This window comes from Miniopterus schreibersii, assembly GCF_964146895.1.
Source record: "Miniopterus schreibersii genome assembly, chromosome: 5".
Lineage (NCBI taxonomy): Eukaryota > Metazoa > Chordata > Mammalia > Chiroptera > Miniopteridae > Miniopterus > Miniopterus schreibersii.
The window spans coordinates 89,145,980-89,171,801 of record NC_138106.1 but is presented as its reverse complement, the minus strand read 5'-3'; the positions used below and the strand labels follow the sequence as shown (position 1 = coordinate 89,171,801).

Here is a 25,822-nt window from a genome sequence, read left to right as displayed (position 1 = left end):
AGGAGCTTAGTGGGGCTGAGCAGAGGTGGGGCAGGACTGGCTCCACGGAGGGTTAAAGCCAGCGTTGTTGTCATCTGAGAACCATCAAAAGCATCATCTACAGGATGTGGGTAGGTGGGCAGAATATGGCACAGAATCAGAGCTGCCAGACCCAAGGGTAGAAAGCAGGGGTAGGAGGAGTGGTCAGGGGGTGCCTGAGGCACTGAAGAGCAGCCTGCCTTGCGGTGCGCTGGAGGGAGCTGCTGAGCCAGCCTCCTCTGATGGTTGATGATTAACCCAGAGAAGTCATCTAGGCTGCATTTCCTGAAGGCCTGGATAATCTTCTCTTCACTTATACTGCCTGGGTGCTAATTGCATGTTCATCAGGAGCAGGAACCTTTAGGACGTGCCCCTGGTAGCGTCTGGCTTCAGCACTATGGCTCAGATAAGATAGGTCACAGTGCTTCCAGAATGAGGTCATGCCTCTAGAACTCCTGGTCATAGTCCCTCATTCCCACAGTCATTATGCTGGATGCTCTTGCGTTGAAGGGGCGGATAATTCATTCTCTTCTCTTTATTCTCTGAAATGCTTAAGAAATAGAGGCCTTTCTGGTAGAGTTCAAACTAAGGACTTTAATCCTGGTGCAGCTGAACCAGGACTGCAGCCGGCCTGTGTGGCCCAGTGGTCTTCCTCATACCTTCCCTCCCAAAATTTTACCTTCTACCCATCCCACCCCAGGCAGACCTGCTGGACAGTTGCCTCTGGGTTGCCTTCCATGTAGAAGAAAGGGAGAGCGCTGTGTTCTGAAGACAAGCTACTGCTAAAGGGGGCAGAGGGCAAGCCATGTGTGGACAATGACCTTGAACATTTTGCCCCATTCAGTAAAGCAGTGGTTCTCAAAGTGTGATCCCAGACAAGCAGCGTCAGCAATGCCTTGTAACTTGTTAGAAATGCAGATCCATGGTCTCTAATCTAGACCCAGAAGTCTATGTTTTAACAAGCCCTGTCTGTGGTTCTGTTGCAGACAGAAAATCATTGCAGTACAGGGATGAGGTTCAGTGGACCCAAGACACTTATTCTCTTATCAATGAGATGATCAGTTCGCCGTCTTTGGGGGAGAGTGAGAAAGGAGTGCAGAGAAAGAAGCCAGAGTGCTGCTTTCCCAGTAGGCCCTCAGAGAAACCTAAACACTGGAGAATGGGCTCCCCAGCAGCTCTCTGTGGAGGACCACAGTCTGAACCAGCAGGCAAACATAAAGACGTTCTTCAGATGTCCCTGTTCTCATCTGTTAACATTTCCTACCTTTTCTATAAAAGGTAAATGAGAAAAAAGGAATGGTGAGGGAATGAGCACAGGCGGAGGGAGGAGGAACACGAAAGGACACAGAAAGAATAATGAAATAGGGATTGTATTTCTTCCAACATCACCCTTCACAGTGAATCATTTATTTTGTGTTTTATTAATTAAAAATTTAGTCTTCAATTTATTTTTCTAGTTGGGACCCCAGCTGCTGGCCCTTTGGCTGTGGTGGAGCCATCAGGCATCAGCAGGGCCTCCAGGACACTGCGGCCTGCTTTCTGTTTGTGTCAGTTCATTCTCTTGCTGTTGAATTCTATATATTGCTTAGGGACGGGATTATTTATGTCCTTCATTTTTAGTTGGCAGAGGAGATCATTTAACTTGGTTTGTAACCTTGAGCAGGTTGTTCTCTTTCACTCTCAGCAGTTTTCAAATCAGAACGGAGGCCTGTTTGTCACTAAGTACTTGGTGATTGTTATCTCAGCAATCCATACAGTTGGCATTTCATAATCTAAGTGAAAAGAGATAAATGTCCCAAATGCTTGGGAAAAATGTGTTTTTGCTTTAGCCAACCTTTTAGACGTGTGATATGAAATTATGCCTCCTTGGGTACATAACCTCAAACAGGGACATTATGGTTCCCTTTACATACTTTCCACAGCACACTGATTCCATGCAGCCCAGAGTGGAAGCTTGTTTCTATTAAATATTTAATATTTTTAGATACTGTACAGAAATGAAAAATGCTAAAGAATTCAAACTACTTCTGCTTATAAATATTTTGCTCTGACTTCATCCAAAATAGAATTATGGTGATGTTAGTAATAACAGCAATGACCAGTCATTGTGTTTCAAGAACTGCTAATCTGTAAGAACAGCCCTCTGGGCAGGTAGATCTTGTCATTCCCTTTATACAAATGAGGAAGGTAAGGTGCCAAGAACTTACATGACTTGCCCCAAGCACTCTGTTGGTAAGAGGCAGCAGCAGAATCAAATCCGTGTCTGTTTATTTCACATCTGTACCCTTAACCATCGAGTCTGTTCTGTGGGCTAGCTGTTAGACGAACTCCTGACAAAAATTGCATTTCGGGACTTGGTCAGAATAGGAGAGGTCTCAGGTAGTTGGTAGGAGAAGTGGGAAATGCTTCCAGCAATATTAGTCATTCATTAGGGGACAAAACTTAGAAATTCTAATTTTGACCCTATTTAAATTCCTCTGCCACACCCTGAAACTTCTGAATGACAGTCTTTGGCGATGTGGACCAGGAATCTGATCTGCATTTAAAATAAGCCCCACAGCCCCCCGGGTGTGGCTCCGCGGATGAGTGGAGACCTAGGATCCAGGCGATAGGGGTTTGATTCCCCATCAGGGCACATGCTGGGGTTGCAGGCTTGAGGCAGCCGATCAATGACTGTCTCATCATTGATGTTTCTATCTCTCCCTCTCCTTTCCTCTCTCTGAAATCAATAAAGATATATTAAAAAAAAAAAATGATAAAGTAAGCCCCACAGGGTGATTTTAGGACTACTAGTGAGAACCACTGCACCTAGGTGCTGGGTAGCATTTAGTGTTGGTTATAGTGACCTCTGGGCCCTGGCCTGCCAGGGAGGGTCAAGACAGGGACACTCCCCTGCTCGTCATTATTGGCAGAATCTTGAATTTTTTTTTTTTTTTTTAAATATCTTTTATTGATTTCAGAGAGAGGAAAGGAGAGGGAGAGAGAGATAGAAACATCAATGATGAGAGAGTCATTGATCGGCTGCAGCCCACAACCTGGGCATGTGCCCTGACCGGGAATCGAACCCCGATCGCCTGGATCCTAGGTCGATGCTCAACCGCTGAGCCACGCCCAGCCGGGCAGAATCTTGAATATTTTAATTTTTGTTTTTTTTAGGCTGTTAAACTGAATATTTTATTAACTTCCAATATGTGTGGACATCCTACCAGAGGGAAATGTATTTAAAGAGAGCTGTAAAGCCAATATTGGCCCCTCCTCCCAAACACACACTTCCTCTCCCCTGCTTCTCCCAAATGAGAGCTGTTCTCTCTTGTGGGCAATGGAAGGCCAAGGTGGTAAGAACATCCTGTTCTGAATAAAACCATTTGAGCCTATATTAGTTATCTATTGATCCCATAACAAAATGCCACAAATTTAGTGACTTAAATAGCACATTTATTATCTGACAGTTCCGTAGGTCAGAAGTCCAGCACGGTGCACCAGGCGAAAAGCAAGGTGTTGGCAGGGCTGCGTTCCCCTCTGAAGGCCCTAGGGGAGGATCTTTTTCACGGCTCCTTTGAGTTGTTGGCAGAATGCAATTTCCTGAGGGGGTAGGCCTGAGATCCTGCACTGTCACCTACGAAGCTGAAGGCCATTCCCACCCAAGCTCCTGAGTGCATGGCCCCTCCTCCATCTTCACAGCCAGCAAGGGTGGTCCAGCCCCTCCACACCTGAATCCCCCTCCTCCTCCTAGCTCTTCTCACCCAGCAGGGAAAGGTTCTTTGCCCTTTGACCCATGTGATTGAACTGGGCCTGTCTAGATATCCCAAGATAATCTGCCTGTTCAAGGCCCTAACCCTTAATCACATCTGCAAAGTCCCTTTTGCCATGTTAGCCAGCATGTTCTGGGGATTAGGGTTTGGCGCCTATTTGGGGAGAGTTATTCTGCCTGCCACAGATCCATTGTCTGCCTTTGTTGACAAACAGGATAGCAGTGGCTCTTAGTGCCAGTGGGACTGCAGGCACATGAGTATGAGAAAATGTGACTTAACTGGGTATCTTTCTAAATCGAAATCATCTCAGGGCCAGATTCCGAAAGAAGTAATTTTGGAAAGAATGTCAGGATTTTCGTTTATGACTGTGTCAGGCAGAGCTGCAGCAACACTTACCTCTGTGTGTCTCAAAGGGAGGTAATTCACGTTGTGCCTGCTTCTCTGGTAACAGATTCAGAAAAAAATTATTGTGCTGTGAACTGGGCACTTCCTTAAGCTGGGACATTTGCTCTCCACCCTCACTGCACAGTGCGTGCTCTTGTGTTGTTTATATGCTTCCAACTGTCTCTCCTGCCCCTTTAAAAAATATTTTTAAAAAATCTTTCTTCCCATTTATATATAATAATACACAATTCTGACAAGTTTGACAACCAGTTATTCTAGGAAACATTCTCCAAGGTGCTAAAGTATGGAATCTACTCACTTTTACTAGTAGCTGAATTAAAGTGGTGGAAAGAGTCTGTCGGTGTCGTCTGCTGGCCTTTCCAAGGTGGTTTGCAAGCTCTTCTCCATAAGGTTGCCCTCCCTAGATCTGTGCAGCCTGGAAGGAGCCCTGCAGCCCTGGGACGTAGAGGGTGCTCAGAACCAATGGTTGGAAATTGATTTCAAGTACTAAACTTAAGTGACTTGGTTATATTATCTATGGACACAAACTCTGCAAGGTATGTGTACTTGTTATTTCCTTACAATGTTGTTAATAGAAGAACATTGCTAAGAATGTTTAATTTAAAGTGAGTAAAACTGGGATTTTAGAGATGAGGTTTGCAATTCATCTTTTACTGAGTGTGTTAATTCATGTTCTGTCAGATTACCTAACAGTGTATTGGAGGCAAGGGAGTAGACTTTTTGTTTTTTGTGTTTTGAATCTTTAAATGATATATAGCATACAAGCAGGAAAATGTACAAATCCTAAGTGTATATAACTTGATGAATTTTTACAAAATCTCCCATGAAATCAACACCTAACCAAATTATTACCAGAACCCCAGAAACCTTGCTTCCACTGTCAAGGGCGATCGCTACCCTGATGTTTTAGAAGTTTGAGAAATGGACTATTTTTAAGGTACAGAAAAAAATTCTTTAAATTTTATGGAAATAATTCTTGTAAGCAAATCTCCGAGTAAGTGTATGTGGGTTTACAGGAATGTGGTGCGTGCCCCACAGGTGCAGACACCGAACGTTTTCTGCGTGTTCTTGTTTCGTCAAGTAGTTTGCGTTACATAAGCAACTCTGAGTGGTTTTTGTTTTCCATGGTTATTGAGTACTTGTAATAGCTCCAACGGTACCTTTGCCGTCACAAGGCGTCAAGAATGCACCCTGCACTTGGCCCTGGTCAGTGACTCAGCACCACGTCATTTCCTCCATTGTCGTTATTGGTATCAAATCTGTATGTTTTCTCTGAGTTGGCTGAGTTTCATAGCAGGCACTCAAGGAAGAACTATTGTCAGCAAAGGTGGAAGCCACCATACTGTTCATTTTTAGCGTCTACCACACCTCCTGGCAGACTGGAAAGTGAAATTCCTTGTTACAAAAGGAAATGGAGAGCCCTGGTCCATGTGGCTCAGTGGCTAGAGCGTCGGCCCCCAGACTGGCGGGTCCCGGGTTGGATCCAGCCAAGGGCACGTACCTTGGTCACAGGCTCGATCTGGGCCCTGGTCCCAGGCGCGTGCTGGAGGCAGTCAATCAGTGTCTCTCTCACACCAATGTCTCTCTCTCTCTCTCTCCCCCTGCCCTCTCTCTAAAATCAATTAAAATAACAATCCTTGAGGTATAATTTGGGTATAATAGACAGTACCCTTTTAAATTGGACTATTGATTATTTTTAATAGAGTATACACCCACAAAATCGTCACCACAATCAAGATGCAAAACATTTTCAGTACCCTCCAAGTTTCTTCCTGTCCCTGTGCGGTCCATCCGTCCTTCCACCCCTCTCCCAGGCAAGACGTGGATGTTCTTTCTGTCACCACACATTAGTTGGCGTTTTCTAGAATTTCATGTAAATGGAATTATACAGTATGTACTTTCCTCTTTGAACTGGCTTATAACATACCAGCCCTTAACTTTTTCTTTCACTTTGCGAAGCAGTTTTATAACAGCCCTTCTTTACTTTTATGGAGGTGTTGTAAAAGCACTCAGGCCCCCTCTTCAGAGCATTGCTGGACCTGTAAGTGGACCTGCTCTTGCCTCATCTAGAGAGGGGCTTGGGCTCCAGCCCAGGGCACTTCCTGCTTTCACACTGTGTAATTCTATGCAATTTCAGTTTCTATTCAAAGGTAATTTTGTACATTTGCTTGAAACTAGTCCAGTGACTGTAAAAAAATTTACTGCGATATAATTTTTTTTTAACGTTTAACACAATTTTCTAAGTCTTTACAGGAATCTCAATGTATACTTGCTAAATGATTTTTCACATGGTGAAAACCAGATTGCTATTTCAAAATTAAAATGGCAAAGGAATATTTATAAAAACACAAGACCTCCTAGAGCAGTCCCATTTGGTCGGAAGGAGACCTGCTTGAGTGGGATCGAAAGGGTGACGTGAATATCCTGATGTATTTTAAGCACACGCATAATCCAACAGAAGCATCGTCCGTGGCTAGATCTACACTTTGCCTCTTGATGTTTTATAGTTCCAAACCACACCCGTGTTGCAAATTGGCCTTTGTACTTGAGACCAAGTTCTTTTAAGATTAAAATCTGTGGTAGCAGGCAGAACACTGCAGTGTGGGGTTGCTTGTTTTCTTTGGTCAAACGCTGAATTTGGCAGAGAATTATTTGAGAAAAGACACAGTTTAGAGAGACTGAATTTTAAATCTTCTGGATTGTTTTCCTGGATCTCCAAATCTCAGGTGTAAGACCAACAGAAGCAGGTATGCAAATTTCCCTTATGTTAATAGCAATAATCTAGCCTCAGATTTTAGAGCTGCTGTTTTATTTTACATGATTGTTAAATTGAGATAACCCCCCTCCTGGGTTTTTTGTTTGTTTTCTAGGGAACTGCTCGCTTTGGGGATTGTGCTTTGCCTAATCAATGCAAATAGTAAACGTGTTGTAAGGATCACATAATTCTTAATTCTCTCTTAATTTTCCTGTTTTAAAAACAGAAATTTTAATTTATAATTTTTGGTTTGGCTTTAATCTTCCCTTTAGAAATACATACTGAGTCCTAGGAAAGTGCTGAAGAGGCCGAGTACCCTCTGTGGCATTTAGGGTGTGTGTGCAGTACTGCGTCAAAGCCGATTCCTGCAGTCTAACCAAACTCTCCCAGCCCATAGCTTAATCATGGGTAAGCAAAACCCTTTTTGCCAGAGGGGTTCCACGGATACATAAAACAAAAGCGGTAATAGAGAACATCACCAGTACAAGGGATGTGGGGAGAGTCTGTGCAAGCATCAGAAGCCTGAAGAAAATATCTAAATTGAAATAAATTCTCTATCTATATTTTTGCTGTTCTACATTTTTAAGTACCAAGGTGTACTTGGAGATACTGCTTTTGCTTCAAAGCTCTCTTCACTGTTTCATTGAATTTGGGAAGAGGCTGAAGACTTTCATAAAGAGAGTTTCCTTATGAGCAGTGTACAGGTAAGCCTGCTGCCTTTCACGGTGGGCACTTCCAGTGGTCTCTGCAGCTGCCTGAGGACGGTGGATCTCCACCCTGGCCGGGCAGCAGTCTCACTTTAGCTCTTTTCTTGGCAAAGTGGAAAATGAACAGTTCGCAGCCCCTGTGAAACTGAGAAGGTCTTAAATGATGCATGTCGAGGAAACTTGGTTACTGATACTGCTGGCGGTTTGCACAGGTCTCAGTGCCAAAGAATTAAATACTCTTGAGTTTTCTTAAAAGAGGCCAGCTTTTAAAACGTTGCGTGTTCCCCTTTGCAGTGCTGAGCTTTCAAACCTAAGCAAAAAGTTAAGACTTACCTGCCCTGCTTTGTGAAGCAGTCAGCCATTTAAATTTATTTATGTGCATCAGAATAGTTACACTGTGGCCCTTACAGACATCACGACCAGTTAACTCTGGAAAGTGAGTGCTACCGGCAAATTTCACATAGTTCTTTAAAAAACACTTTATGACTTTCTTAGGAACCAGAATTCCCTTTCCTGTATTATGTCCAGAATCCAACAAAGGCTGCCCTTGTGCCAGTCCTTTCATAATGAACCAGGCAAAATGCTCGCTTGTGTTTGTGCAGAGGAGGGGATAGCATTCCTTTATGATCCCCAGTTTAGATCAGCTTACGAGCCAAAGCATGATATTTGATTACCCTTATTATGTTACTATGCATAGCTACAAATGTTGCTAATGGTGTGGCCTTTTCTAGCCATTAAAAATGTCCATGTTCATGCTGACAGTCAGTGCTGTCAAAGACCATGTTGCTAAGGACCTCGCACAACAGGCCTGCGGAGAACCAACCGCCCTGCGGAGAACCAACCGCCCTGGGGTTAGGTGGGCACAGGAGTCGCGCACACATTGAATGCCGTGCTTCTAAGTGCTGACTTTAACACTCAGTGTGTCTGGGCTTGAATTGCTTTAAAAATTGCAAAAGTTTATTGATGGTTCTGATCACACCCTTCCATTGGAATTGAGGTTTTAGGGTTCCTTCGCTCTCTTTCCTTCCAAATGCTTCCAGCCCAATTCTCAGTCTTGCAGGCTAGAAGAGATGCAAAAACCAGCAAAAATGTGCTGTTAGAAGGATTTGATAATATCCTTAGCTAACATCTCATGGGACAGTGTACACACAGTGCACTGTTTGTTGTCAATGACTGTGTAAAGTGTAATTTGGTAGTCTTCATCATTTTGAATCGTATGTCCAACCAGTGGTCACATTTGCCCGTTTTATTTTTGGGTGAAGATTCATACTAGGCGTAGAGATGTCAGCTCTGCCATTTTCTGTTGCTTATAGTATATTTTTAGCACCTGATTTCTTTGCAGGCATCTTTTAAAGCTATTTGGCCATTTGGTGAAGATAGGTTTGATATCAGCTAGATTATATAATCCATTAATCTACTCAACCAGGTAGGCACAAACTGCAGGCTGTCAAATGCTGGAAGTGGTCAAAGGAGTGGCCATCCACTGTCCACCTCTGCCCTGCGGCATGTCCTCTTCTCCCCTGCAGTATCGCTTGAGCTGTTTGTGACATGGGATCATTTGTCAAAAGGACCAAGTTGGGATGCTAGTGAAAATGCATGTTAGATATTTGTAACTCTAGTTTTATTCCTTAATATTTCTTCCTGGTATTTACTCCTGCGCTCGGGTGGAGACCACTGTTCTTGGTTACTGTGTTGTTTTCTGAGTACAGAAGATGTGGCCTCACAAGGCTGTGGCCTCTGTTCTCATTGGTCTAGATGACTTTTAAGGTTTTTATCTGGATTTTTACCCTATTTAGTTTATTTTTTTTAACTGCTGCATCCCAATTAACTCATCCTCATTAAGTGATTCTTACGGATTAGAAGTCATTTTTAAAATGAATAATTTTCAGAAATATGAGTGACTTATTAGGATATGCTTTTTAAGTCAAGATTTTAGAAATATCTGTTATACCAAGACCACAACTTTAAAAGTCTCCTTATGCTTCAAGGGTCACCCAGCTTCAACCACTACCCCATCGGGAAAATCTTTGTCAGACCCGTTTAGAAGTCTTTGCTTCCTCTTTTTTCCTTCCATGCAGTTGCGTTTGTATACATTCATGAGACGTGCGTCATGGTTATATGTGTACATGTTTGCCTTTCACTAGGCATAGTTTTTTATTGCTCAATTTTACATCAGCAATCCTTGATGGTTAACTGTTTCTACTGAAAAAAATTGAAGACTGATGTTGAGAACAAGTTCTCCGAGAAACTATTTGTAAATGTTTTCTTCCAAGGGAACTTTTGGAAAACCCGGGGCTGGAGTTCAGAGCCTGGAGCCTATAGACCTCTAGGAAGTCCATGTGGGCTTACTCAGGAGACTTATTCCCTTGGAAATGGCATGTGCTCCTTGCAGTATCATGGTGTTCTTCCTTACTCTTTGGTTTTGGGCCACCGTGAAGAATCGGTTTCAAACTTATTTTTTCTTTTTCAAACTTTACGTCATTATTAACTAAGTGCCTTGAGACACTTATACTAACTGAATAAACAGACTTAAAGGAAAAATTCATCACATTGAAACACACAGAAAACATTGTATCAGCCAACTAATGTTATTTTAAGATTCCGAAATCAACTAAAGCAAAATTTTCTAAGATTGCAAAAGTTGGGCAGGGCCAACTAATTCTAACGCGGAATGATTAAATACTGTTGTGGCAGGTGCAGAGTACATCCGGGGCCTAACCTTACTTAGAGTAGAGAAAACATGGACCTTGGCACTACTGTTGTTTGAACTGTACAACTCAAGTACTTACCAGCTGGGTGGTACTGGGCAAGTTACTTAACCTTAGTGAGCTCAAGTTTCCTTATCAGTAACAATAGATTTAACTACTACATTTAGGGATTATTTTAAGGATTAAAAATAATTTATATAATGTGCTTGGCACATAGATGCACATAGATTCACGTCAACAATTGAAAAAAGTTGTACTGTTCCATGATTGTGCATTTCTGTGTCCAGGCTGGTGTGCTGTGTGAGCCCCTGTACTTTATTTAGCCTTTCATTCCAGGTGCTTTTTATTTGAGCCCAAAACCAAATTTTGACATGCAGAAGCCTTTCCTCTGTATTCCCAAATTGCTTTAAAAACAATTTACTGCTGTGTTTTCTTAAAACCAAATGAAGAGGCTGGTTACGTGAAATGCATCCTGGAAAGGACCGCTGAGTGCAGTTGTAGGACGTGCCCTAATGTTATTTTGTTTAAACTTTCTATCACATTTTTAATTATAAAATAATGAAGCATGAAAAAGAATAGTGAGAATAATGTAATCTATACTCATATTTTCTCTCCTCAGACTTAAGAAATGTCAGCAGTTTGCCATTTATTTTATATATCAGCTCTTTATTTTCTGTAAGAAATGAAACACTAGAGATATGATTGGAGGCGTCCCCAGTGGGCCTCTCCCTGCCAGCAGTCCTGAGGTTGGCACGTGTCGATTGCCCTTCCCGTCTGTGTCTCTACATTTTCCATGAACACTTCCATTAGCAACATAGAGAACCATTTGAATCCTTTAAAATGTGTACAAATGATATCTGCTATACATTGTTCTCATTTAACATATTTCCAAGATTTTCTCATGTCAATACAGGTATCTACTTCATTTTAACTGCTGTGCAGTATTTCACTGGATGAATATTCTATAATTATCTAGTCTTCTGATAATGGACATTCTGATTGTTTACAACTTCTTGATCCTGCAGACAGCATTGCCCTTTTCATCTGTATTTTGGTACACAGGGGTGGGCAAAAGCAGGTGTATAGTTGTGAGTATTTGAAACACAGACTTTACTCTTGTATTATTATTAACTAATTATTGTATTTTCCATATGAACAACTGTACACCTGCTTTTGCCCACCCCGTATTTGTGTAGGAGTTTCTCTGAGATAATTTCCCAGGATTGGAATTGAGGGTCACAAAATATGCATGTCTTCACCTCTTCCAGAACTACCACTTTGGAGAGTAATGTGGCAACAAGACTTCTGATTTTTTATATCCCCTATAGTACTTTTTAAAATCATTTTTATAGGTTTTCAACTCTCTACAGCATTTATTGTTATGAAAACCAGTATTATTTATGTGTTTATTTTTTACTCCTCGCCTAAGGATACTTTTTCCATTGCTTTTCAGAGAGAGTAGAAGGGGGAGAGAGAGAAACATCGATGTGAGAGAGACACATTGATTGGTTGCCTCCGCATGCACCCTGACTGGGGCTGGGGTTCGAGCTTGCAACTGAGGTACATGCCCTTGGCTGGAATCGAACCCGGGACTCTTCAGCCCAAGGGCCAATGCTCTAATGACTGAGCAAAACTGGCTAGGGTGAAAATCAGTAGTTTTATTAATAATACTTAATACTGTGTACCACTTATTTCATTTATGGCAACCTAATAGGTTTAAGATGTTAGGTCATTGTTTTCATTTGCCTTTTCCATTTTATGTAGCTATTAAAATGTTTAAAATCTATGGCAAAACCCCATTAAAAAAAATCACACATGTATCTAAGTAGATATATATATACATGCATGTTTGTAAATTTAAATAGCCCAGAAGAGTACCTCCCAAAGTATTGCAGTAGTCTAGGTTTTTATACCGAACATGAAATACTTTCTAATTTGTAAACATAAAAAATTTTAAATGTGCAGTTTAAACTTTCTTTCTGGCCAAAATTAATTTACTCTCCTGCCTGAAATAACCAAAGAAAAACAAGAGACAAAATGTATAAGATGGTTTTCAAATTTTACAAAACTGAAAATCAGGCAGCAAAGGACAGTCATCTTTGAGAGTCAGGAAATCAATAAGGTGAGCCCTCCAATTGCCTCATTTATAGTCTTGAGAGGGCCCTCTGGCTGCAACTCAGGGAGGTGACTATAGGTAGAAGAGCTTCAGACCTGAGGATGTGCGGAGACATAGTACTGGAGAGAAGAGAACTGCAAAGAGAGAATCCCCCAGATCTGCAGAGGGTCCCCCTCAAGTCTTCAGCATAATTCTGATCACACATGTGTGTGAGGAAACTACCTGGGGGCTGGGAAAGAACAACCTGAAAGGATTAAAAAGAACAGTGCTTGGGACTCACACCGTCAGCCAGGCTGAAAAAAGGCAGTCATGCACAGGGTACTGGGTAGGGCACTCAGAGCCATCCTGTCTTAAAGTGGGGAATAGAATAGTTTGAGCATGGTTTCTCAGTCTTGGCACTGTAGAAACTTGACTGGATAACCCTTTGTTGTAAGGAGGTCTCATGCATTGTAGGATGTTCTGGCCTCAGTACACTAGATGCCGGTGTGCCTCATCAGTCATGATAGTCAGAAATGTCTCTAGACAACGGCTAGATGTCCTCCAGGGAGCATATAATCACCTTCTGTTGAGATACATAGCCCTAGACCTTTTTTTAAAATTGAGTTTATTGGGGTGACATTGGTTAATAAAATTATATAGGTTTCAGGTGTTCTAAGTAATTTAACATCTGAGACCAAAAATTTAGAATAGTGGGTATTTTTTACAGAAATAGGAAAAAAAAAAATCCAAAAAATGCATACGGAATCTCAGGGGATGCCAAGTAGCCAAAACAGTCTTGAAGAAAGGACAAAGTTGGAGCCCTCACATGTCCTGGTTTCAAAACATACTGCAAAGCAACAGTAATCAAGGTGGTAGCACTGACATATAGACCAGAGGAGCAATGTGGAAAAGACAGACCCTTCAACAAATGGTGCTGGGAAATTTGGATATTTATATGCAAAAGAATGAAATTAGACTTTCTTCTTAAATACTTTATACCATAAACAAAAATGAACTCAAAATAGATCAAAGACCTAAATGTAAGATCTAAAACTAAAACTTAGAGAAAACAGAGGGGGCAAGCTTCAGGACACTGCACTTGACAGTGATTTCTTGAATATACCACCAAAAGCACAGGTAACAAAAGCAAAAGTAGATAAATGAGACTATATCGAACTTAAAAACACCTGTGCGTCAAGGGAAACAACAGACCCTACCCTCCACAGGTTGGAAAGGTGACCTACAGAATGGGAGAAAGTACAGAGTAGGGCACAAGTAGGTTTACAGTTGTTCATGTGGAAAATAATACAATAATACATAAATAATACAGGAATAAACTCTGTATTTCACATACTCACAGCTGTAAACCTACTTTCCCCCCTCCCCCCGTATTTGCAAATAATATAGCTGATCAGAGGTTAAGATCTAGAATATATAAGGAACTTCTGCAACTCAGCAACAACAAAAACAACCGAATTTTAAAAAGGGCAAAGGAATTGAATAGGCAATTCTTGAAAGAAGATATACAAATGGCTAGCAAACATAACAGATGATCAACATTATTAACCACAAGAAACATGCACATTAAGCCAAAGTGAGATATTACCTCACGTTCATTAGAATGGCCAGTGTCTAAAGAACAGAAAATAATGAGTGTTGGCAGGAACGTGGAGATTGGAACCTTGTGCACTGCTGGCGGGAAGGTAAAATGGTGCAGCCATAATGGAAAACAGTGTTTCCTCAAAGGAAAATGACAAGTATACCATGTGATTTAGCAGCCTCATTTCTGCGTATATGTCAAATAGAGTTCAAAGCAGGATCTCCAAGAGAGATTTGTACACCACACTCGCTGCAGCATGCTTCACAGCCGCCAAAAGGTGGAAGCAACCCACTAACCACATTAAAGGTAAATGGTCTAAACACCCCAATTAAAAAACAGAGCTAGATTCAGTAAAAACACAAGACCCAGCTATATGTTGCCTTGAAGAAATATACTTTAAATATAAAGATATAGATAGGTTAAAAGTAATGGGATTGAAAAAGATTATACTATGGTAGCACTAATCAGAGGAGACCTGGAGTCTGGCTATGTTAATATCAGGCAAAGTAAACTATTACCAGGGGCAGAGAAGGTTATTTCAAACTGATACAGGAGTCAGTTCATCAAGAGGACAGAGCAGTTCAAATATTTATGTACCTAATAGCAGATCTTCAAATAAGTGAGGCAACCTGATAGAACTGCAGTGAGAAATAGATCCATAGTTATAATTGAAGATTTCAGTTGAGTACAAGCAGTACACAGAAACTCAGTAAGGAGATAGAAGACTTAACATCATTATCTAACTTGACCTTACTGGTATTTCAGAACACTCCACCCAAAAGCAGCAGAACGCACTTCCTTTTAAAGTACACTCAGAATGTTTGCTAATTTAGCCAGGAGAATTTTATAAAATACGAAGCGAGTGAGTGTGGTGTATTTGGTGTGTCAGAGACAGGAAACAATACAAGGCCAGAAAGCAAAAGGCCTGGCCAGTAGTCTGCGGTGGCCATTGTCGCAGTGGATGTAAGCAAACGGTGGGCTTTTGACCCGGCTCTGGACTAGCAGGAGTGCCCAGGGCGGGGAGAGCGGGAGGGCATGCTGCGGGAGGCCTGCGGCTTTGGATGATGTAGCTGGTGGCAGGCATTTCATTAGGTGCCAGTTTGCATTTGTCCTAGCGGGACATCAAGGCTTATCGCTTTCTTTTTTCAAAATTCTTTATCTGTCATGTAGGACTGGTTAAATGTGAATCTTCACATTTTTTCTTCCTTGTCTTCATCACTTGACTGTTATAAAAGTAATATATAGACTTTGTGGAAAATATGCAACTATATATAAAAAAAAATTATCCATAATCTTATCACCCTCGCTTCCAAAATAGCTCCTGTTACCATTTTTATATGTAATATCTCCTATTCATTTTTTTAAATGAAAACACAGATATATATAATTCCTTTACCAGTTAATAAAGAGGGTCAGAGCTGGATTCTTCAGGTGGTTAAATAAAGTGCCTCAGAGTTTCAACTCCTTAACGCAGTTTTAATTTATCTGTGTAAAAAGTAAAAAACTTCAGGTTTAAGCCGACATGTGTTTTGGAGGTTGAAGTTCAAACCCTGACACAGAAACCCCTGGGTAGGAATCCTCTGCTCACTTGGATACAAATTGGACCAGAATGTCTTTGTTGCTGTGAATCATTTACATAGAAATTCTTGGCTGGAAGTGGGGGACACAGATGATAAACTAGGCAGTGATGCTGGGTGGTTCAGGGCACTCGGGAATGGCTCCCCTCCTGCTTTCTGGCAGCTCTCTGGCGTAGGTGCCGAGACATTCACTCTGAAGGAGATATTTGGCATTAAACTCAGTTATAATCTGGACAGTTGCTGCCCTACTGTATAATATCCTGTGACTAAGTAGTACTCAGAAAATAGGACCGAAAAAGAAAAGAGAAAAGAAAGAAAGAAGTGTGATGTAAAATAATTTATATCATTCTCACAAATCTTATTTAAATCCTTCCATCTATTCCTTGAGTTTCTGGTAAGATGGCAAATCACACTATGTCCACACTCCACTAACTTCTATATTGGAAATTTGGGTTCTAGGGTGGCTTCTAACAGGAGATGGTCACAGGGTGTATAACTTGAGCTACAGGGATAGAGGGGATGTGCGGAGACTACCACTATGAAGGCATTATATAATTAAGGGTCTGAACTTGGCAAACTCCCCGGGCTTGGGTCCAGCTCTGCCACCTATTCTGAAGCTTTTGGCCTCAATGTCCTTAACTATAAAGTGGGAATTGTAATGTTACCAACCTGATATTGCAGTGAGGATTAAGTGAGGCTGTATATACTACTTAGAGCAGTGCTTGGCCTATGGCGAGTCCCCGTGGATGTTAATTATTGTTAAGGGGTAGGGGAAGTCTTCCTTTTCTTGTTTGGACTGCTTGTCTCTATTTTATTTAGCTCTTTTTCTGGAGTTTTGGTCTGTTCTTTCATCTGGGACGTATTTCTTTGTCTCCCCATTTTGGCTGCCTCACTGTGTTTGTTTCTATGTACCAGGTAGAGTTGCTATGTCTCCTGGTCTTGGTAGAGTGGCCTAATGTAGGAGTCCTGTGGGGCCCAGTATCACTGTCTCCCTGGTCATCTGGGTTGGGTACTCCAAGTGTGTCCCTTGTGTGGGTTTTGTGGGCCCTGCTGTTGTAGTTGAGCCTTGATTACTGTTGGAGTGCCAGTGAAAGGGATTGACCCTCAGACTGATTGGTTGTGAGGACTGGCCATGACCACAGTGGAGGAGCTGTTGTGCAGGGGCAGAACCTACACAGCAGGATTCACTTTAGTGAGGCTCTGGTGCCTGCTGAGTCTGCCCCTTGGGTGTGTGTTGTAGGTAGAGGGTTTGGGTGGTGCTCTGGTGTGGTCTGAAGCCGGCCACCATGTGTGTTGGTTCTGGGGTGTCTTCAGAGATGCAGGCCAGAGTCAGCTGCGGCCTGTGCCTAGCCCAGGGCCACTTGGTATGAGCTACAAAGTGACCTGCAGATGGTTGCTGCTCGTGCTGGACTTAGATGTGCCTGGGAGAGGCCAAGCTGCAAACGTACGCCATCTGTCACTATTGCCAGGCTTGGAGATGCTTGGCAAGAGGTATGTGACATACTGGTTAGCTGCTGCTCGTCTGGGGTTTGTGAGACCTGGGGATAGTCCACAGCATGAGCCAAGACCGGCCATTTGTATGGAAAAGCCACTGGAAGCAGCCTGGATGGACCTGCAAGTTGCGTGGGGTGGGTCTCCAGGAACACTAGGGTGGGGCAAACAGTGATAGCCAGGTTGACGGAGAGTCAGATATGCACCGCCTGTGCCCGCAGCGCAAGGGGTCAGCACAGGAACACTGGCCTCTGCCAGCACTTCTGTCTGGGAGAAAGTTGCCCCTCCAACCCTCACCCTGAAGCCAGACGATTCAGTTTCCCCTCTTATGGCCCTTGCACCTTTCCAGCTGCTGCCCGAGCCGGGGAGCTCAGAGCAAGTGAGTCCGAGTAAGTCCACGTGTGGGCTCTTTAAGAGGAACACTCGGGACGCCAACAGCCTTTCATCTCTCTCAGCCATAATCCCCAGTAGTTTTCACAGCTAGAAGTTATGGGGACTTCTCTTCCCAGCACTGGAACTCTGGGCTGGGGGCCCTCGGTCCTCGGGGAGCTCCGCAGCCGAGCTATCCCTCCCAATTCTCACCCACCATGGGTGGGTGTGGGACCAGCCTGTTCTGTGTCTGTGCCTCTCCTACCAGTTTCCATTTTGCTGCTTTTATCCTTAGATATAGGACTTCCATTCAGCTAAATTTTGGGCAGTTCTCAATGATGGTGGTTCTGTAGTTTAAGTGTAATTTTGATGTGGTTGTGGGAGGAGGTGAGCACATGGTATAGCTATTCCACTACTTGACCAGAAGGTCACAGTATAGATACTTAATTAAGAGCTCCATTGTCACATTTAGTGCTCTGTGGGGAGACCACTAAGAATTTTCTCCCTTAGCGAGTTTCGTATCTTTCTCTCTCTGCCTGTTTATTTTTCAAGATCCAGCTTGAATGGCACCTACTCTGTGAAGCCTTCCTTGAATCTTCAGTGAGAAGGTTTTTCTTTCCTTCTTATTTCGCCTGAGCTTGTATTGTGGTTCTGGAGGTGGTATTGTGGTTCAGTGTAAGGGCTGGATGTTAGATAGGGTCTCTGTGTGTGCCCATGTTGAGAGGGGATCCCAAAGCACCTCGGGGCTCAGTGGGAAAGAATTGCGATGGGCGTGGGAGTCCCATGTGCTTGCCATCGCTGTGATCTGCAGCTTATTGACTCCCTTAGCAGATCGCAGATTCCTTGAGAGCCAGGTCCCTGTGTTAGTCACCATTTGATTGCCTTCAACTCTTGAAACAACATCTGGTACCCTAGATGTGCTCAATAAACATGTGCTGAAATGAAGTGAGGGCCGTGAAGAAATTTGTGGTGAAATTTGCGCTGTATTTTGAGGGCAGGTGAGGATTTGGAGGTGGAAGGATAGAGTTCCAGGGAGCGGGAATGGCATGAAGGAAGTCACGGGATTGTCAGGAAGAGGCCTGTGGAGAAAGAAGGCCTTTCTCGGAGCATAGGGGAAACAATTGTTAACAGGGAAGGATTGGCGTTTCGAGGGACAGGTTTGGCTGATTGTTGAGGTCATAATCTGATGGAGGAAATTGTTTGAATTATAGTTTGGAGCAACAACAACAAAAAGACAGGAGAAAATTCAGTTGTGGGGTGCTCATCACTTTTGGGGTGTATTCCTCCTGTAGAATTTAAATAGAGAATAACTGGACAGCTTGTGTCACTTTGAACAGATATACAGTGACATCACCTGGAATTGTTGCAAGCCGGAAGTCCAAGAGAACAACAAAAGTAGCAAATAGATGTGCCAGGAAGCTTGTCATTGTCAGTGGGCCCACTTAAGGGTGATTTCAGGCTAATTTCTTTCAGAAGCCACAACTGCATTAGGTATCCGATGGTGATAAAAATGCTGTTGCAAGCATAGATGGAGAGCTTTATTCTTCCAGCCTTTTCAGTGCCTGGCCTGTACCTCCCTTGTTCCCGCTGTACTTTGGAAGCCCACTGCTGTGCACAGTGACATGGGCGGCTCCTGCTGAGGTCTGGGTTGGGCCGGCTTGCAGGGCTGTGAGGCCGGGGTTAACCCTGTGGACGTGTCTGACTCACAGGGTGGGGCAAACGTAGGTTTACAGTTACGAGCACACAAAACAGAGTTTATTTTTGTATTATTATTTATTAATTTTTGTATTATTTTCTATGAGAACAACTGTAAACCTACTTTTGCCCCACCCTGGTAATTTTTCATTCTCACGGATCGGGTAAGTTACTTTTCCCCCTCTACTCACGGTGCATTAGTAACTTCCTGATTTTAATTATCTGTTTTCTTTGAATGTTTGTTTTGCAGCTAGATTACCCTGCTTTGCCTCATACCAGAAAGACCTGCCATTTTTCCTACCCAGTGCTACTCAGTTTGATAAAATGAGAGAGAAATGGGATGGGAAGAATCTTTGTGGATAAAGGGAATGGGGAAAAGGTGCAGAAGCCACAGACCTAAAGTCGTTAGGCAGGAATAGAACCTTCGACACTGCTCGCTGTTTGAGGGCGGCCAGAACCGACTGCTCTGCACTGAATTCTGGGGCTAGATGTGGGCGCGGTAAAATAGAAATTACGACAAAAATAACGCTTATCTAGATGTAAACTTATTTAGAAAATATAATTATGGTTAATTTTCTTTCCCAATTCAGAATATCCAAATACTCTTAATCCTTTGAGGAACTGACTTGCCCTTTTATTTTTGTAAATTATGTCAGTGTATTGCTTTTGTAAATCAGTTTGGACTCTTTGTTGCAAACAATAGAAACCCAGTTTGCCTGTGTGGTGGTGTTTTTTTTAAAAAAAAAGGGTTTCATGTAACCAAGAAAGAATAAAAGTTTTAATACGTGGATTCAACCCTGCCAGGTGATGTTTTCTTTTCAGGCATTTATGTGCCTCCTGCTCTGTTGACCAAGGCTTCACTCTCAGCACCAGGCAAGGTGGCTGCCCTGCTTGGCCTCTTTCCTATGCCTGTTGACCCAGAGCAGTGGGTGGGACTCATACAGAAAGCTCCACAAAGGCCTTCTCACACCGTGTTGGCTCCAGCTGGGTTGTGTGCCCACCCCTAAACTGAGAAGACAATGTGCTCACTGGCTTGGACAGATGATAGGGAAGGGGTGGAACCCCAAACTAAAACTAGTGCTGTTACCAGAAGAAGAGAAATAGTTGCTAGAGAAGAAAACAAAAGATGTTGAGGAAATTATACTTGAAATATTGATGATATTGTAACATTATATGATAGGAACTTGGGTAATACTCCTGTGTTGAATTTTCTCAGAGAACCAGAGAAGCCCTAAAAGAGGTGGTGGTATTGGGCTGTGGGAGAGTAGATGGGATATAAAAAATGAGAAGGAAAAGACCTGGGGTGGTGGGCAGATCGAGTTACCTGAGCTAGGAGCATGTGATTTACGGGCTCCTGACCTACTTGACCCTCTTTCCCTAGAATAGCTGACAGTGAAAATGTCCCTCCTTGGGATCAGGAATGTAGTGAGTGGCACATCACTGAGGTTGCATTTTGACACATTAAGAGACAAAATGTTTCCTTCTGGTCCTTAGAAAGAGCTAATTTGATGGTGTTTCTAGAGAAGCACAGCATTCTCCAAGACCCTGGGGAGGCCCAGTGAAGTGGCTTCGAATCAGGGAGGAGGTGTGGAACCAACGTTAATGAACTGGAGTTCTAGTGCGACACGCAGCACTTCATAATAATTCAAATTTTTTGCCAAGGTTAAAAAAAATCAAATTTCACTTTAAAATAACGGATTTCTGACTTGCCTTTAAAAGTTAAAAGATCTGGCAACCTTGGGACTGATTCCTTGTGGCCACAGTCTGTTGGAACTCAGCAGTGGCTTCCCCATTCAGAGTTCCGGCTGCATTGTGCACACATCAGAAAAGGGGTGAAGGCTGGGGAGTCAGATGTGAGGGCCTCCTTGCCCCTCCAAGACTTCATACATCAGGAGGAACTCGCGTGGGCTGTGGAATGGAAGTGTTGCCAAGGTTGAGCCCTGAGGTGTCACTGGTCAGCAGGTTGAGAAGAACTGATTCTCATGTCATAGCTGGTGATTTCCTCAGCTTATAAAAGTTATCTGTATTCATTCAATGTTGAATTTAGGGAGAATTTGAGGCTTCAGGAAGGTACTGGGGACTAAGTCCTTTGCTTTCTCTCTCAGATGATTCCAGTCAGAGTCTTCTATGGATATTCTTGACCTCAGTGTTGATCAATAAACTCTACTTTATATCTTTTCTGTGTACATTTAATGCAGTTTCCATTTCTCAACTAAGAAAATTATTAACTTGGCTCAGCTGAAAAAAGGGCAACGATTTTCCTGCTCCCTAGACAGGCTGCACCGCGCTTGTTCTTAGGCAGGTGTTCTGGGAGTTCTCGGCATCACACAGGAAAGAATTAAAATACAGAGCGGCATAGAGTTTAAAGTGAAAGAGAGTTTATTAGTGGAGGAGTGGGACAGAGAGTGGGTACTCTGCAGGCAGAGCAACCCCTCCCTGGGGGATTTACTTTATTTCCCCACCTCCGTGTTTTTTAAATTTTTTATTGAATTTATTGGGGTGACATTGGTTAATAAAATTATATAGGTTTCAGGTGTACAACTCTATAATACATTATCTGTATATTATATTATATTGTGTGTTCACCACCCCAAGTTAAGTCCCCTTTTATCACCATATATCCCCCCATACCCTCTTCTACCTCCCCCACCCCCCTAATCAGCAGCTTTCAACTCTTCACACCCATTCATTCAGTTGGGTGAGAAATAAAAGTCAAATAACTTTTGAATCTCTGTGTTTGGATGACCAAATCCCATACTTGCAGTGATGAAGGTCAGAGTTGTGCTGCTGGTACCTTTCATTTCAATATGGTGGCTTTCCTTGGGAAAGTTAGTTTTTTCCCAGTGCTTCTAATATAATCTTTTTTGTTTGTTTTGTCTGACTCCATTTCTGGACTCAGAATACTTGTTGGCTCACCACATGCTTTTCCATTGGTGTCTGGTTCGGGTTTGCCCCTCTGACCTGCAGTTTGTGTTCATGAAGAGAGAGTTTTGCCACAACAGGAATCCTTCACATGAATTTTTGTTTCTGTTTTTTTTTCAAAAAAATCTTTGGTCTCTGTCTCTTTCTCCTGTTCTTGTTTTCTCTTAAATGCGTATGTGTGCACGTGCCCCCCAACCTTGTGGCCTTCCTTCTCATATTGCCATTTCATAGGCTGCAGCTGCCTGGTGCTGACGTAAGAAACATCTAGACCTGTGGAGAACTTTTATGAGTTCATTTGAGACAAACTGACAACAATTACCAGGAAGCAAAATCTCAACAGATTGAGAACATGCTCCTGAGAATGGCAGTTGTGCAGTTTATTTCAGACACTGGAGTCAAAGGAGGCGTAAGGAAGGTTACATGGAATCCCCTGGTGGTAGATTGGGAGGCGGGGGAAGGCGAAGCAGGGGAATCGCTGAGGCTGGATAAAGGTGAAATGGAGAGACACATACTTGCTCACATTGGTGGGAACAGGATGGTTGACAATGAAGGTTACAGAACCTGGGGATGGTGTGCGGGGAACAAGACAACCAGGGGCCCTGTGGCCTCTGCTCTGGTGGGAGATTGTGCCCTGAGGGGCCTGGAAAAGGGGGATCACTCTCACAGTCCAAAGGTATGTTATCTGAGATGCAAAAAGACAACAGACAGGCTCAGTTAGGGTAAAGATTGGCTTTTGTCAGGGAAGATGCCGGCCTAGGACATGCCTGCCTGCCGTGACTGGCTTTTGGTTAGGACGTTTCATTTCAGACCATCCTCTGGTTGCCTCAGGTCTCTGAGTTTGCAAGGCCGCCATGTGGGCCTCCCTGAGCTGTCAGGTTTAGTATGCCACACTTGGCTACAATTGGTCCAGAAGCTTCCAACCAAAGTCATGTATGATATATGCTGAATGACTCTACAATAAATGACATGTATAATATAAAGAGGTCCTTTTAAATCCAGGTTTTAACAGCAAATGAATTAAGGGATGTACATCATTTACAAAAAATACAGTTTTTTGTATTTATAGTTGAACCTGATCAGCATTGTATTGAGTGTAGATCTAGAAAGCTAATAATTGTTACTCATCTTAAAATCTCCGTGGCTAGGCCAGTCCAGTCGTACGTATTTGTTGAATACCTGGATGAACGAGTTTAAACTCCCTTACTAGGGACTATGTATCGGAGCTTCTAAGTAAGGGATGTACAAAGGCCTTGGTGGCAACTCTAGCGGCCACGGAATGCTCAGAAAGCCAGCCCCGCCGCAGGCAGTGTCCGGGGCCCAGCCGCGCGAGGACAGCTGGCTGTGGCCCTGCAGCCAGGCGGGCGGAGGTGCGCGCGTCCCCCGCTCCGCCCCGCCGGCAGCGCTCCCTGTGGAAACAGTTCGTGCCCGCGCAGGGCGTTCGCCCCTGGAAGAGTCATCTCGGGAAGGGCGAGGGCGACGTCCCTGACTCCTTTGTGAAAGGAGGATTCCGAAAGATATAGGAACAGCATGAGCTGTGCGCAGCGCTGTGACCGAGGACTGGGCGCGGGCGAGCTGGGGCGCGCGGGGCGAGGTGGGGCGCGCGGGGCCGAGCGGTGCGGGCCACCGAACTGGCCAGGAGCGCAGAGACGCTTCCTGCCTTCGCTCATCTGCTGGCGCATTTCCCACACGCCACTGTTTTACTAACCTTTCCCCGCATACCTAAGACGGTAAGGCCATTGGGAACATGAAAAGAACAGAGTAAAATATGTTGTCTTTTACCTGCAAAGAGCAAACAATGAACTTAGAAAGCTGAATGAGAATAAAATAGCAAAATAATCGGCTACTGGGAGGCAATACATAACCAAGAATAAATTAATCTAATGAACTGAAAAACACCCGAGGCCAGGTACGGACAGAGGGGAGCATGTCTGATGCGCTGCGAAGGAGCTAGGAACGCACAGGGCGGCGCGAGGACGGCCGGGGCTGAACTGAGAGGGGCGGAGGCGCTGTGCAGAGTGGGGGAGCGAGGCGGTTAACACTTAGGGAAACTGAGGTAGAAAAAAGCCCCAACGCCAGGGTGACAGTACACTGTGGACCCTTGCGCAACTCAGGACTTCGGGGCACCGTGCCGAGCAGTGAAAGATGTGCCTGTAAGTGTTTGCGACGCGTGCGCCTGCCGCCGTGGGGGAACTGTGAAACTACAGCCGTGCCAGGTCCCGCACATCAGCCTCAGGCAGCTGGGACTCGATACCGCAGCTTTACGTTCGTTTATGGTTCTCTCGACTGCGAATGGCACCATGTATGTTCTGTGCATAAGTTTTGATAAATTTTAATATTTTATGATAGATTTGCACATATTTTATGGTAACATATTTTATGCATTCATGACATACCTACCTTTTCCTTTTTTTTTTTTTTTTTTATATTTCTAGGCTCTGCATTTCAACTGTGAGTTTTTTCAAACTGTTGTTGCATATCTTAAACATTTTTCTGATATATTTATTGAAAACAGTCTGCGTGTCAGTGGACCCATGCAGCTTAGACCTGTTTTGTTCAAGGGTGAACTGTACTGTTATTTTGTTTGTTTTTGCAAGAGTTTGCTAGCACCCCTGTAAGAGGTCACAAGTGAGTGCTGCAGTTGGGAACAAGTGTCATTTCAGCCCAGGTGTGTTATACCTGGCTTTGCTCTGTGATGCTGCCTAATTATGGTCTCTGGGGTTGTGCAGGCACTTAGAACATTATTTTGCTTATTTAAGAATAAAGTTAAGTCTTTATCAATTACCTTTTAAAAATAGTTTGGGGTTTGGCAAATCCAGGCTGTTGGCAATCAAACTGATGAGTTTTTAGGAAAGTTTACCTTGCATAGCTGTCCCTTGTAGAGTGAATGAGAAACCTGAGCTCAGTTCTTTCATGGAGATGCATGCTTAGGAAAAATGTGAATCATATGGTACCCATTTAATAGCTTGTTTTGCCCAAGAACAGTCCAGCTGCTATGTAGAGTAAGAGACTAATATTTAACAAGGTCATTGGCATCTCAGTTTATATGAGAGACTCAGTAGACATTTTAATTAACTAAAGAAAATCTGATTAAAAATGAACAGGTTGATATGAAATATGCATGATTGTCTTTTGCAAAGTCAGTGATGCAGCTCCCTGTTGTGAAATGTGGTTGAAAAAGGAGACTGCTGGAAATATTATAAATAAATGAAAATACTTTTCAGGTTTCCTTTAAATTAGAAAGAAAACTTCAATTAATTTATGTTTCTTAGCTGTTTATTTCTTCACATAGTGATTTATTCTTCTGACCTTGTGATCTTTAAACTTGTAGTAGAAAGCTGAAAATAGGATGTAACAGGCAAAAAGGAGGGTTATGGTGGGAGCCGAAGAAGAGTTTGTGAAGAGAGGAGTATACAGGACACTAGTGGACTGCTGCTCGGCTCACCAGACATGCTCAAGTGCTCCAGAACCTCTGTCCCTAGTCAGTTCTCCAAGAAGCAGCACTAAGGCTTTTCCCATGCAAGTCAGGTGTGAAGGAAATATCGCCTTTCTTTGTGTTCTGTAAAGCAACTTTATTTTGACTTTTATGCCCCATCCAACTGAGTGCTGTCCAGTTTTTCTCAGGCACCTGCAGTTTGCATCTCAGCCTCTGTTGTCCAGGGGGCTTAACCAGAGCAAAGCATGGAGGAAGTCCTCCTGCCCTAGTCTTCAGTCCTCCGTCATCAGTCCTC

The 25,822-nt window shown here is 43.3% G+C and overlaps 1 protein-coding gene across 2 annotated transcripts in view; it reads left to right on the top strand.

Moving 5' to 3' along the window:
* PLS1 (plastin 1) overlaps positions 1-25,822 on the top strand; it is a 104,692-nt gene that overhangs the window by 20,793 nt on the left and 58,077 nt on the right. Inside the window, exon 1 of one of the 2 annotated variants that reach the window (XM_081139298.1) lies at positions 6,723-6,922. The exons of the other annotated variant lie outside the window; for it this stretch is intronic. The gene's annotated coding sequence lies outside the window, so the exon portion shown is untranslated. Of the gene's footprint in view, positions 1-6,722; positions 6,923-25,822 lie in introns of those variants that run through there. 2 annotated transcript variants of the gene reach the window in all.